General features: G+C 41.8%; 1 protein-coding gene across 2 annotated transcripts in view; it reads right to left on the reverse strand.

The window, feature by feature from the left end:
- st6gal2a (ST6 beta-galactosamide alpha-2,6-sialyltranferase 2a) overlaps positions 1-9783 on the reverse strand; it is a 45942-nt gene extending 36159 nt beyond the window's left edge. Inside the window, exon 1 of one of the 2 annotated variants that reach the window (XM_020090038.2) lies at positions 9539-9783. The gene's annotated coding sequence lies outside the window, so the exon portion shown is untranslated. Of the gene's footprint in view, positions 1-2611; positions 2755-9538 lie in introns of those variants that run through there. The other variant, XM_069532859.1, reaches the window with a different exon arrangement.
- Between the last annotated feature and the right edge of the window lie 4028 nt (positions 9784-13811).

Raw genomic sequence — 13811 nt, forward strand, 5'->3', positions numbered from 1 at the left:
TTAAGTCAGTCATTCAATTATTATTCTATACCAACAAAGAATACAATCAATATCACATCCACTACTGCATCTCTGTCAAAGTGTAAGTGTAGATACTGTACTACTGTTTGCCTGCCAGTCTTTGTGTGGAAATGTGACTTACTACCAGCAGCAAATCAACCGCCTCCTCACCACTGGCACCTAGCATGTGGAGCTGAGAACACACTGCAGGCAATACAGCTCATTCCAGCCATCCGAACGCCTGCCAATCACATACACGGGGGCATGCAATTGTATAAGTGCACGCACGCATGTAGACGCACAGCTAAGTACAGACCAGCTTTGAAACCTAAAGTAAAAGCACACATTTCATCTGCAAATAGAATGAAACGGAAGTTAGATTTCAGTTCTTTCAAGTCTTCAGTGAGGAAGCTAAATGGAGACACAAGCAGGCCACTGGAAAAACAGCCAGGCATTCCGGGCTCCGCCTGACAACATCCACTTGCAGTGAGTTGAATGTAATGCAAGATAGCATGAGGGTTACTCTCAACAACATGTTTAACACGTTGTCTAGAATGATTCAAATAATATAAATACATTAATACTGGTACTTTTATTGGTTTTTAACGCATCGTTTATCTGACTATTGGTATCTATGCCCCAAAATAATTGAACACGCTGCCACTACAAATCCTACATCAGACTCAGCAAGGGACTAAAAAACACCTTTTTACTCGTCTTTCACTTGGATCTAAAAGATAGTTTTTTACCAGACTGTTTGACTGAGCTTATTTATGCTACTGCTCTATTTTGATTCTGACATGATGCCGTTTTATTGGTTGTATCCTTTTTCTGTATATCTGGTCTTTTCTTATTTTGTTAGATATCTTTTATTTTTGTGATTCTTTGAACAACTTTGGATGATTTTATAGTTTCCTGTACCTCTATAAGCTTTTATGCTGTTGATGCTTTCATTCCATTTTATCTATCTTATTTTTTAGTATTTTGTGCTGAATATTATGCATGAAAGATGCTATATAAATGAAATGTATGATATCATTACTCAATCAAACACACCTACACTATGTCCCTGAGTGTGATGACATTTTCCAAGTAACAGAATGAGCAAGCTGAAACAGCTGACAGGGAATCAGCCACATTTCTAACCACTGATGTGAATATCTGGAACAATGTCCGCAAGCTAGATTTCTCACCAGTGAGGATCGTCCCTGTAAAGTGTAAGCACTTCGATTGTGGCTGAACCGCGGTGGTTCAGACAGATCAGTGTCCTATGACTGAGGAACCATGGGCAGCTATGTGCACATCTCAAGTGTGGCCGAGCATCAACACATCAGAGGCTTAGTCCAGCAGAGATATCTTTAGATTTTCACCCAATATTTCAGAGTTAATTGAATAGAAGACATGAGAAACTTTGCTCTATTCAACAAACCACGCAACTGTTAACTCTGCGTCTCATCTGTATGTCGGAGATTCTTCTCTTCTTCACTTCTCAAGTATTTCTTTCATCTGACTTAAGCTCCCCTCATCACCTATGATCTCTCCTGTCCTGGTCATGAAGAGGATGCCGTCAAGATATGCCGACTAAAGTCTAACTGAAGTTAGTCGGTAAGCTAAAGAGCACTCCTCTTCACCGACCTGAGCTTGCACACAAAGGGGCCCATTAATAAAACATTCAGGACTGTAGTCTCTGACGTTCAGGCCTGTAAGTGTTACCAACATTGGTGGCTCCTAAATACGTCGGCACAGATGTTGCAATAGCATCAGTTATATCACAACTGCGAAGTATTCGCTTATTGAAAGAAGAGCAAAGAACGGAGAATGGCACTGAAGGCCTTTCTTGATGGAAATTATGTTTTCGCTCTTCTGACGAGTGGCTTTGGCAAACAGGAGAGACTGTGATAGACAGATGGTTCATCCAATCACCTTCCAAGTATTTCTTTGAAAGCTCCTGCCTGGTTCCAAACAGTTTCCAACAAAGCCTTCCCAGATGGTTCTGTTGCAAAAACCATCTGGCACGTCAGGTTAGGTAAGGTTAGCAACAAACTACACTACTCATTTGACCCAGAGCGAACACAAAAAGGTTGATTAGAGCAGCTTTTAGTTTGTTTTTGGAAACACTTTCATCATGCATTTTTATGGTTTAGAGTATCTACTGTTCGATAGTCATCACGTCAGTTTCAAGACAAATGTCCAATGCCGCCTTGTCAGCAAAATACATTTATCTTTCTCCTTGCAGCACACACACACACGGGAAAAAAACATCAAACCACATTCTTGATTTGGAGAAAGGATCAAAGAAAAACAAGCACGACATCTTTGATCCCGCTTCTCTCTAGGTGGTGGTGGGATCAGGATCATGAGGGATGGTCTCATGCTGCTTTAATACCAGGTGCAGCAAGGTCAGACCAGAAAGTCCTAACTCCATTAAAGACTGATCCCGCTGAGGAACATTAGGTCCGTGTTGTCCCCCGCTATCCTCCTTCACAGCACTGATTGTATCAGGCATTTTTTGCAAAGATGTGCTTGAACACTCATTAATCTAAGACTAAAAAAGTGACCACATCAAATAATGGCTGAGGGGAGCAGGGAGGTAGAAGTCTCTCATACACACCTGTCAAAGTCGGTCTGCTGTAGAAAGTTCACACCTGATTCCACAACAGGGTCAACTTCCTTCATCTTTGTGTCCACATATGCAAACAATGCACCTTCAATCTCCAGAGGGGAGTGAAGTCATCCAAACCATAATACTGAACTGACACCTGGACACACACACGAGACAATTTCAAACATGAACTCTGGGAATCTGGAAAAATTTGCCTTTAATGCACGAAGACAGCAGAGAGACATTGTTTGACGTGTTCACAGCAACGAGAAATTTTCGGAATTCAGACAATGGGGTGGTGCCTGGATAGCGTCCGCAGGAGGCAGGATGAAATATGAAATTTGCTACAGAAATTATATTTTTTGTGACAGCACAACAACACTGGCGTCAGTTCTGATCACCAAAAGCTCTCTTATTTCGATGTCTTTCCAAGTCTGCGTCTTCTACGTGTAATGCAACTATTTTTCATATTCATTTACTGCAAATATTCTGGACATTTTCTTGCTGCAGTCTCACATGCACTTAGACATGTCATTCTGGGGCTGTCAGGAAAATGTCCAGTTTTCAGAGCATGTGAAAGGATATAGGGACAAACATGGCCAAGGTCACTGCACTATCAATTAGCCCTCTCTTTCTGTATAGTACAACACCATGTGAAGTATTAATGCGCCTTGTAATTACCACAACCCAGAACATGTTTCATTTAAAGACTAGAGCGAAAAACAAGCCTCTGAGTTATGCAGCGTGAACGACGGAAGAGAAGTCATCAAATAACAGACATCAAATGGCTGTTCAATGTCTTAATAGGACGTGGGTGTTTAAAACCAACAAGTACAAAACACACACGTACCTAAAGTCCTTTCTAAAAAAATTAAATGGAACCAATGTCTCATTTAAAAAGCACCTCCACTTCAAGGAAAAGGACATCTGATAGAAACACAGGACTGGGAAGAGTTGAATCCTGACCTTCTGAGCACATGCATTGTGATAAATCACACAGGACAGCAGTTCTTGATGACAGGCTTTCACGGTGCAGAGCCCTCTCAAATAAAGCCTGCCAAAAGCAAGGTCCTCTGAAGGAAATGAGGCTCCTCACCTCACATTATGGTCCATAAATACAGCTGGGAGCGCATACACCCATAGTGGGCGAGCCTGTGACGTGACAAGGTAAAGAAAGTCCATAAGAAGCTAATTTCACTTTTCTTTCGACTTCATGTTGAAGCAAAGTGGCTGTAACAATGCTTACTAGCATCAGACTGTTTGATCAGAAACCATCACTCCATTTGTTTCTGAACTGGGAATAGACAGATGAAGTATTTATGCCCATTCACAACTAGGAAATAAAGAAATAAAGCTTAAGAAGCTCCTTTCCACTGCGACCAGCTAAGACCAACAACATTTCTCTGGTCTAGACACAGATCGAGTTCAGACGTGGCATCAACATCCATCCAGGGTGATCCGATCAGGCAGTTTCAAGTTCAGGTGTGGACACAACCAAGATGCATCAATCAAGCATTTGAGATTCGATCGCTCCAGATCACATTCGTGGCCACCGCCATATATATCAACGTTTATCACCACATACTGTATTTCAAATGAATAAAATCTTATTTTTATGTAGAGCACACACAAACCCACACTGACAGTGGGCCCATCTGTCACAGTTGGAGAGGAACAGAAATACATTCGATCATTGCAAACAGTGATGATGATTTATTTGCATATGGATCAGGGAAGTCAGATGACAAGTGCTCACTTGAGATGTGGAGATGCACTCTGATGGAAGGTGTGGCCCTTCAACAACTGCTCATCTGATCAAACTTGGCAGCTGCATTGCTTCGGACCCAAGGAAGTGAAGTGTCGACCTGATTCGTTTTGGTTGAGCAGGACTCAAGAAAGATTTTAACATTGCTTTTCTATACGTTACTTGAACTAATGAAAAAAGGAGCTAAGGATACTACAGCACGTTTTCAGAGATGAAATCCTTTCACATATGAAGAAAGCAGCAGGATATTCTGAGGCCAGACATGTGACAGAAATCTGTGAAGCATTCAGACAAGGGGTGGCGTCTGGGTAGAACATGCGGGAGGCAGGAGGCAACGTATAAACTGTTCTGCTGAGATCACGTGTTTTTCTCTACAGCTCATCAACTCTGGCATCAGCACTTATTACCAAAATCTCCTCTTTTTCATCCATAGATATTTGTATTCTGAGAAACGTCATCCTCTGGATAATATCCTGCTGCTTTCTCACATGGATTTACATTATCCTGAATTTTTACGAGGGAGCTGGCAGCAGAAACTCCAGGGGTGTCCGCAACAACAAACTCGGATATTTGCGTTCTTGCATAGAGCCCCTCCGGATAATTGCACGAGATTATCTGGAGTTCAATGCATGTGTGAAAGCAGCTTACATGTGCATGCAGGACCCAGTGTTGACATGCCAGGATTTTAAGCAAAGGGGGACCTCAACTGTGACGGCCCTCTCTATCCCATCACACAGACACCAACAGAGCAGAGAAGCCAACTCCCACAAAAAGAAACAAAAACAACTGACCACACACCCACTGCAGTCTGTAAGGGTTTCCTTGGTAATGTAAGTTGCCTACACTGAATGTTTATGAGCTTATTGTAAGCAGCCCCCCCCCACACACCAAGCTAAGAACAAGAAACATCAATGCTTTCATTGTATAACGCTCATCCGATCGACTTCAGACTTGTCAGGCGTCTTGCTGAGGATTCAGTGTCGACTTCATTTTTTTGGAAGAAACTTTCAAGAAAACTGTGAACTGGATTAACATAGACAGAGAAATCAGTGCACACCAACAGGAGCAGCATTAATGCATAAAACTAAAAGATGCTGTTGGGATTCATTTGTATTTCACACGCTGGCTGTTGTATTAGTGGAGAAGAAAATGATGTTTGACGAAGCAGAGAAGCGCACTAATCTACAGCTCTGCAGCCATTTTCAGACAGCTTAACCTCTCTATAATCACTCTGAACTCTGGACACTGACTTCTAAACACAGACTGAGATTAGCCGACCATCACAGACTAATAGCACAACTAGGAAAGCTATGCCACAATAAGCTGTTCAAACGCCCCATGTCCCTTTTTAAGAAGACACAACAAAGGGAAAAGAGCACCACACATCAGACCGACACAGAAACAAGACCCCGAGCAACGTCTCTGCTCAGGAAGTTTACAATCTCGTGGAGACAGCTAATTACCCTGGACGTCCATGTGTTTCTCATGGAGGGTCCTGTCCTTGGAGCGCTCACACACTCGGCCAGGAGTGAGCGGCACAGCTGGTCTTGATGACTCCAGCGCTCCTGTGTTTGAAGGCTGAGCTCAGATAACTGCTGGTCTGGTCTGTTAGTGTGCATCTGAAATTACACCTCTACCTTTCCCAGAGTGCTCAGGCCCACGCGGTCCCTCCACTGTAGCTCAACGTGTACAGTCTGGAACAGATACAGATGAAACTCTACCTCCAGCTCTGTCCAACAGTAAGATTATACAAGAATTTTAGGATTAAATAAGAAGAAGATGAATGGAATGAAAACTGCTGCAATTTGATGAGCAGATGTGAGATGATGGACCTTAACTTATGATAATGTGAATTTAGATGTTTGTGGTTAACAACCTACAGATAATAATCTCCTGAATATGCAGCCCCCCATAGCTTTACTGAGCTCTGTTTCAGCTCATTGTCTTGCTGTCTGGTTCCAAACTTCACTTTCAATCAATGTCACCGCTTTGTTTCTGGGGCCTCTAAAGGCTCTAAAATACCCACTGCACAGTTAGAGAGAAGCTGGTCAACAGAGTGAAGCATCTCACAGTTTAAGAGGCAGATATATCCTGTCACAAGTTGGTGGAGACTCAACACGGAGCAAAAAGAGGGTGAATATTTAACTTGGATTCACCATAGTTCACAGATTAACAATATATTTTATTATTTTAAAAAAAGGACACAGATATGTGTGTTAGAACTTCATTTTGTGTCCTGGAATTTATTTTCAATTTCCTCCCAATGCTGTAGGATCAGGTTCTGGTTCAGATTCACTGTCATTTCACCACATGTACATGGCACACATCAGCCAGTAAAACTAAATGATCTTCCTAATGGGCCCCATAGTGCAACATAGAACAGACATTAGGGACTCATCCTGTAAATACTAACACTCCATCTCAATGATTTGTGAGACTTCAGAGAGTAACTGCACATTTTCAGATTTTTTCAGTATCTTTTTTAACTAATGTGAACAAAGGAATTGAATGAATCATTAAATATGGGGATTTATATTAAGCTCCATCTGACTGTCTCTCCATGTGACTCTGTTCCTCATAAATCACTTCCATTCCTAGACTTCCTCTGGTCAGTCGTTCAGTTTCACCCTGATCTGCGGTCATCTTCACTGACGGTAATTACGTATTCCATCAGTTAGCGTTTTTAGAACTTCCTTACTGCTATTCTGTGCTGCTTAAAAAAAGAAAATCAACCTCCACACAGTTGCTTTCAACCCACTGACTGACGTGTTTGTTTGCACTGGAACAAGAGAGCAACAAAGCGAGAATGAAAATTCTCACACTATTTGCAGGGAACTGACATGGAAGGTCCAGTGCTCTTTTCTTCCTTGCCGTTTTATTTGTCCACATATATCGCTGAGTAAATCAATTCAACAATAATATGGATTAAAATTAACCATGAACATACAAAATCCTCCACATTGAGCTGCATAACAACAATGTTCTTCCAGGGTCTGGGGTCATTTCTTTGAGATGGTGAGAGTTGTCGTAATATTTGGAAATAATGCTTTATGTCTTGTATTACGCAAGTTCCTAATTGTAAAATATGGGAAGCTTGTAAATATTAGTCTGCAGATAAATTATCTTTTTTCCTTTCATGTTTGGAGAAGCCCATGGCTCTATGGGACAAGACCATAGACTCCATATAAAGATGGACGATGCATCTCCACATCAACATGTAAAAAAAGTTAAGCTAAAATATCCTGGATACCGGTGTCGCCATTTGTAGCCAGAGTCTGTGCAGTAGCGAACAGGGGATGGAGCAACAGCGACAAAGTCCGGCCAATACACACGTGATCATTTGTGAGTCAGTCTCAGATGTCAGTCATGATGTTTTAGCCCATTTTCATAGCATTGAGAACTAATTACAACCAAACTTCCCGGAAAAATTTAAACTGGAACAACCGTCCTGTCTGCTTATACTGTATGTAGGTGGGTTTTATGGTCTGTACTGCAATAAAAAAAAAAATACACTACCCACGGAGTTTCACCATGATGGTAGAAAAAGTGAAAAAAACATTGTTCTTGCACACACCTGTACTGTGTCTGCACACACTGGGAGAGTCTGCACTATGAAAAAAAAAAGTTCATCAAGTGACAGTTAGCACATTCATCATGATGCATTGTTGAAGTGGGTAATTCACTTACTATCAAAGAAAATACCCTGATAAAGACAAGTTATTTACTCTTTGTTTTATATATTTAAGTGCATCTTTAAACACAAACTTCCGTCCTCCCAACAACCTCGGGAAACCAGTGAGCACATAATTATTCAGCAGCCGCACACAAACAAAAAAAATGACACTCTTCTGATGCAATGTCATGTTAACCTAGAGAGATGATTTCCATTTTCCTCCCCTCACTGTTTACGCTTCCTGCACAGGGAAGACAATAGAGGAGAACAGACCTGCCTTTGATTAAAGTGGACTACACAGAAGTGTGAAGGAATATGTGTGTGTTCTCTTTACTGTAATGAGTTTCTGCCTCCTCTCCACGGCTGCCAAAAAAATCCCAAACAGCTCCAGAGCGACAAACTTCCACTTTCCCTGTGCTGATGTGAGACAATTCCCTCCACTTCAAAGACATCACACTCCCCACAGAAAAAGAAAACACTTAATTGCCCTCGACACTTTCCTCCGTTTCTTTTAAAAGCTTTTAATCTCCTCCATTGTGTGATGCCGAGGTGATTGGTAACGTAACACCTTGTAACACCAGTGTTTAATATAAAACACAAAGGGTGTTGGAGCCAAGATGGTATCTTGCTCTTTCCAGTTGAATTGCTGCAAACAAAAACGTCTGGTCCAGCTTTGAAGCCGGGCTGCAGGTAAGAGAATTGTATTGGTGCAAAATAAACAAATTTCTGTGAGCGGTCTCTTAACATTACAGCAGCACAGATATGATTAACTATATTGCACAGGAGCAGATAATAGAACTGAACTCTACATGCAATTATCTCCTGTTAAACACCAAAATGATTGGGCTACAGGAATTTAAGTAGGGGGTTAAAAGGGACAAATCATATTATTTTGATTGATTGATTGATTGATTGATTGATTCACTTGGTGGCAGTTTTTTTCTGCAGGTTCCTGTTTCCCTGCTTCACCATGTGCATGAAGTCAAACACAGTAGGGTCAAGGGAACAATACACCTCTGCATCTCCTCAAGTTGTGGAGCAGCGTGCAGGCCTGTTTCCACTGTTCTCGCTGTGAATGAACTCCTCAGTGTGCAGGAACCCGGTTTTCTTGCAAACTACTCAATGGCAGGCTGCAGCAGAGCCTCCTCGCATCGTGAACTCTGCTCCATGTGTCACCAGAGCCCCTTCACGTTGGTTAAACCCATGTTTTGAGGGTGCAAACCTTGCAGAACCGCGCGTAATCTCAATGATTCCGCTGCTGCTGGTTTGAGCTCCCTTTGATGGACACGGTGATCCGGTGGGGACAAAAGATTGTTTTCTGTTTTCCTGCCACATTTCTCATCAGCAGGTTTAGATGGTGATACAACAATAAACCTTTAAACACAGAGTCGTGGTGTGGGTTCGTGCGCGCACGTCCTCCCGCCTGTGCTGCACGAAGCGCTCCGGAGAACATGCAGATCTGTGTGGACATGCTGCGGGAGAGCGAACAAAGCCTTACCTAGAAACTGTGTCGGTCCTCGGTGGGTGATGCTGCTGCTGCTCCGGCTGCTGCCCGGCGGTGCATGTTTAGCTCCGGTTCGCCTGGTTGCAGAGCGAGCATGCAGCCGTGGTTTGGACCGCCTCGGCTCGCACTGTTGTCTGTGAAGATATCATCCGCTGGTTGGAGCTGTGTGTGTGTGCGCGTGTGTGTTGCCTGTCACATTGTTGCTGGCCTTTTTCTCACATCCACATCTGAACATGGGGGGCGGAGTCAGGCAAGACTGATTTTTTTCTCCTTTTTTTTCAACAGTGAGGGACCAAGGTGGCTTACTGAGCCTGATGGGTAGGATGGAAGGAAGGAAGGATGGAAGGATGGAAGGAAGGAAGATAAGTGTATGAATATTAGATTTGGTTCCTTCCTGACATAGATCTGTCAGCGACAGAGTGGAGGAAGGAGGGAAAGGCATGTAGCCTGTATTAGGACCAGGCAATAATAACTATTATTATTATTATTATTATTATTCTACCTTTATTTATATAGCAGCTTTCAAAAGCAGCAGTTACAAAGTGCTTAAAAAGAGAACGATTAAAAACAAGAAAACAAAAGCTATAAACAAAATGTTACAGCTGAATGCCTCTCGCCTCACCCTTCTCTTCCAAGCATGAAGGAGAACCTGTGGTTGCCTTCAGTTGTAATAACAACTCAAAAAGTTTCTCCAGTCTTGGGTAGTGTAAAAAAAAATTGGCGGTATATGTATGGTAGAAACTGAAACTGTACAAAATAAAGAGGTTACTGTTCTTCAACCATCGTAGCTAGTTACAGACTTAAACATACCTACAAGTTCTACCAACATTTCCTATCATCCTTTGACATTCAAGGGGTTAATCATACTGGCTTCACAGAAGAAGTGAGTCAGACATGACATGTCTGTAATAACAGCTGAGGAGAAAGAACTGAACTCTGTAGATGTTTTTAGATAGAAAATTACATAGGCTTCAGTTTCCTACAGCAACTTGTGCCGGGCAATTTGTCAGCTCCAGGAACATAAAGAAATGCTGAATGAAAATACACTGAGTCCCAGACGCTAGTGGAACAGAGGCTAGTCTGGACAAGACATCATGACTGAGTGGCAGGCAAAATGTTGGTATGTGTTTGAATATTGGCTTTTTCTCCCAAAAGGTTGGTCATCTCATCACCATGATCAGTTTGGGCTACTATGCCAGAAGGAAGATACCAGCACTGCCTTCAGAAGCAGGAGTGGGGGGAACTAAAGGCTATATATCACACAAACTACTGCACCAGACCTGGAATACACACACACACACACTACGCACAACTATTAGCTGACAACAGAACTCCTAGCCTTGAGGAGCAGGGGAGTTAAATCAGTAAAACCGTCCTCAGGTCAGTTCTCCCCAGATTGTATCAGAGCGTTTGAAGCTCAGCCGGAGGTACAACACGTTAGAACATGTTTATACTAATGGAGACAATGAATACAAGGCTGAGCCCTGGCTTTATCTACAGCAGTCTGACCACCTCGCTTTGTTCATGTTGACAGCCTACAAGACTCTCATGAGCAGAGTTAAACCATCTCACAGACATTCTGAGTTTGGCCCTTTCACTACTGCCTTAAATTAAATTTGACAGTGATGAGGTGTGTACCAGTCCCAACAGACAGCCTGCACCTGAGCACAACTGTTTACAAATGGACCCTGAATTTTACAGTCACCTGGCTGTGGTGAGGAATCAGTCAGGTTTCTACAGAATTACCTTTACTCTCTACTTGTTGAAATAACAAACACCCTCATCAAGTTCAAAGACAACACAACCATCACTGACCTGAATGCCAACAATGAGTCAGCACCAAACACTCAGGCTCTTCACAGGAAAATCAACCAGGTTGTTGAAATCGTAGATCCTGACATACGTGCATCATAGCATCGCATGCACAACTACTGATAGTTGAGAACATCCAGGCCTGATTATCATGGCCTCCAACATTTGTGACCCGACTCACCATGCCCACCACATCTTCGAACCCTCACCCTCTGGCAGGTGACACAGATTAAGCCAGATATTTTTTGTTCTTTTTTTTGCTCCTCCTCTGGACAAAATACAGAGGTGCTGCTGAGTTCAGTGCATGTCTAAAAGCTGCTTTACTCTCCACACTAATGCAGACATTTTGTCAACACGCAAAAAGCATTTTAAGTTAATTATATTTTCACAAATGCCATACAAAGTGTAGATTTCCAAAAACTCCAGATTCTGTGTTTTAGTGAAAACGTGAGAAAAGTTGTGTTTTGATCAATTCCTCTAACTCTAAAGTAGAAAGCGAAAAACTTTATTTGCCAAAATCTTGTACTACTTTTGCTTTAGGAAAGATGTCATGTCAAGTTTGTTATTCATTAAGTGTTTCAAACCAGTGATTCAAAAACTTTTTGGCTTCTGCCTTAATTAAGGAGTGTTTACTTGCAAACAAGGTTGTATATGTCTATGATTTGTGCATCAAAGGGTGAAGTTCTCAGACGGTTTCATTTTAAGGAGAGAGGAAAGAAGGGGCAACATCATTCCAAGTAAAAAACAATGTTGTTTTTTTTTAAACTTTCTTATCACATGAATCCTCCCTCAGATTCATCTTGTGATCCCTCAAAGGGAACCTTCAACCCCAGGTTTCAAGCCACTGCTTTAAACAGCTAATTTAATCATCCGGAGTGCTTAATGAATGAAAGTAGAATTAATGATAATGACAATGATTAAAAATGATGTGTTCACACGATACATTCACTGTGATGCTCCCAACATGCATGCAATTAAATCAAGATAAATGAATTCCATTACATTTAGATGCTGTTGTGTAAGAAACATTAAACATGAAGGGGTTTCCACAGCTACTGAGGAAATTGAAAACCTCTTCAAAGATGCAGTGAAAAACGAACCCGTTATATGAGGACATAACACTGTGTTTTTTTTATTAGGTGAATCGTAATAAACAGTTAAGAAGATTTAACTGTAAAGTGTTAGTGGGGTAATATCATCCAGTTGATCTGTATTTACAAAAGGTTATTACAAGTTGACATGAAAACATGCAAATACTTTGTGTACACTTGTGATAGCACATTGGGAAGTTTTGGATTTGACTAACACATTTAGATAAATCAATCTCATAAAAAGGTCACATCACTATGATGTCATCACGTGATTGCATCAATTTGGTTGCTCAGAAACTGAGTTGTATAAAACTGAGCTGTATGTTGAACTTTGATGTGCAATTGTTTTGTCATCTGCTGTGTCAAAGGTCAAATGGATTACAGGAGATGATTGTGGCTGCTATAGACTTTTAACATATGTTGTGGACAGTCAGGCTAACAATGTGTATTTATTTTCTCAGAGGTCTTTTGCCCTGGACATTATAGCAGAGACAGGAAAGGTCGCATGTCGTCCTGTTACCGTAAATAAAATGGGAGATTTTACATTTTGGATAATGTAAGTACATAGGTCAACTAATTTTTTTGTTTAAAGAATTGTAACAGACATAGACACAGACATTTTGACACAGCAAATAATCTGTGCAATGGATAATTGTTAAAGCTTGCTAACATAACAGTGCGAGCGAGAGAGAGAATTGCTGTTTTTGTGCCGTGCTGGGATCAGGTCGTGTGTTTGTGCCCTGCTCTCTTAATTGCCTCATCAGTAAATGTCACCTGTTCAACTAGCGCCGCCATCGAGATTTATTTATTCATTTGTGCTCCTTCAGATGCAAGTACTGCTGCTGCATGCTGCAATTACTGCTGCACCGCCAAATGTGCCAATGAATAATAAATCAAAACACAAAGAGATCTAACATGCCGTCTGTGAACCATGATGCCAACTGGAAGAAAAACTTGCAGTAGATGGTGTTTACAGTGGAAACATTCTCTTTAACAAATGAAACTGCAGGATGCTCGGATGGCCTCTCAGAGAAAACAGCAGGAACTCTAATGGCGGTCTTAAACTGGTTATTTCCCATGCACACACACACACACACACACACACACACACCCACACACACACACACACACACACACACACACACACAGACACACACACAGATCCGGATAAGCATGCATGAATCAGGGGATTTGCATGGATCCTCACAATGTTGCCATGAAATGATGCAACCAGAGACACAGGCTCCATTGCACACACACTGTTCCCTCAAAGTGAAGCTAAATAACGGGATGTTTGGAGGACGATGACTCACACACATTCATTGGTGTGCTCACAGACTGTGACTGAAAAATGGAGAGTGTGA

This window comes from Paralichthys olivaceus, chromosome 10 (assembly GCF_024713975.1).
Source record: "Paralichthys olivaceus isolate ysfri-2021 chromosome 10, ASM2471397v2, whole genome shotgun sequence".
Classification (NCBI taxonomy): domain Eukaryota; kingdom Metazoa; phylum Chordata; class Actinopteri; order Pleuronectiformes; family Paralichthyidae; genus Paralichthys; species Paralichthys olivaceus.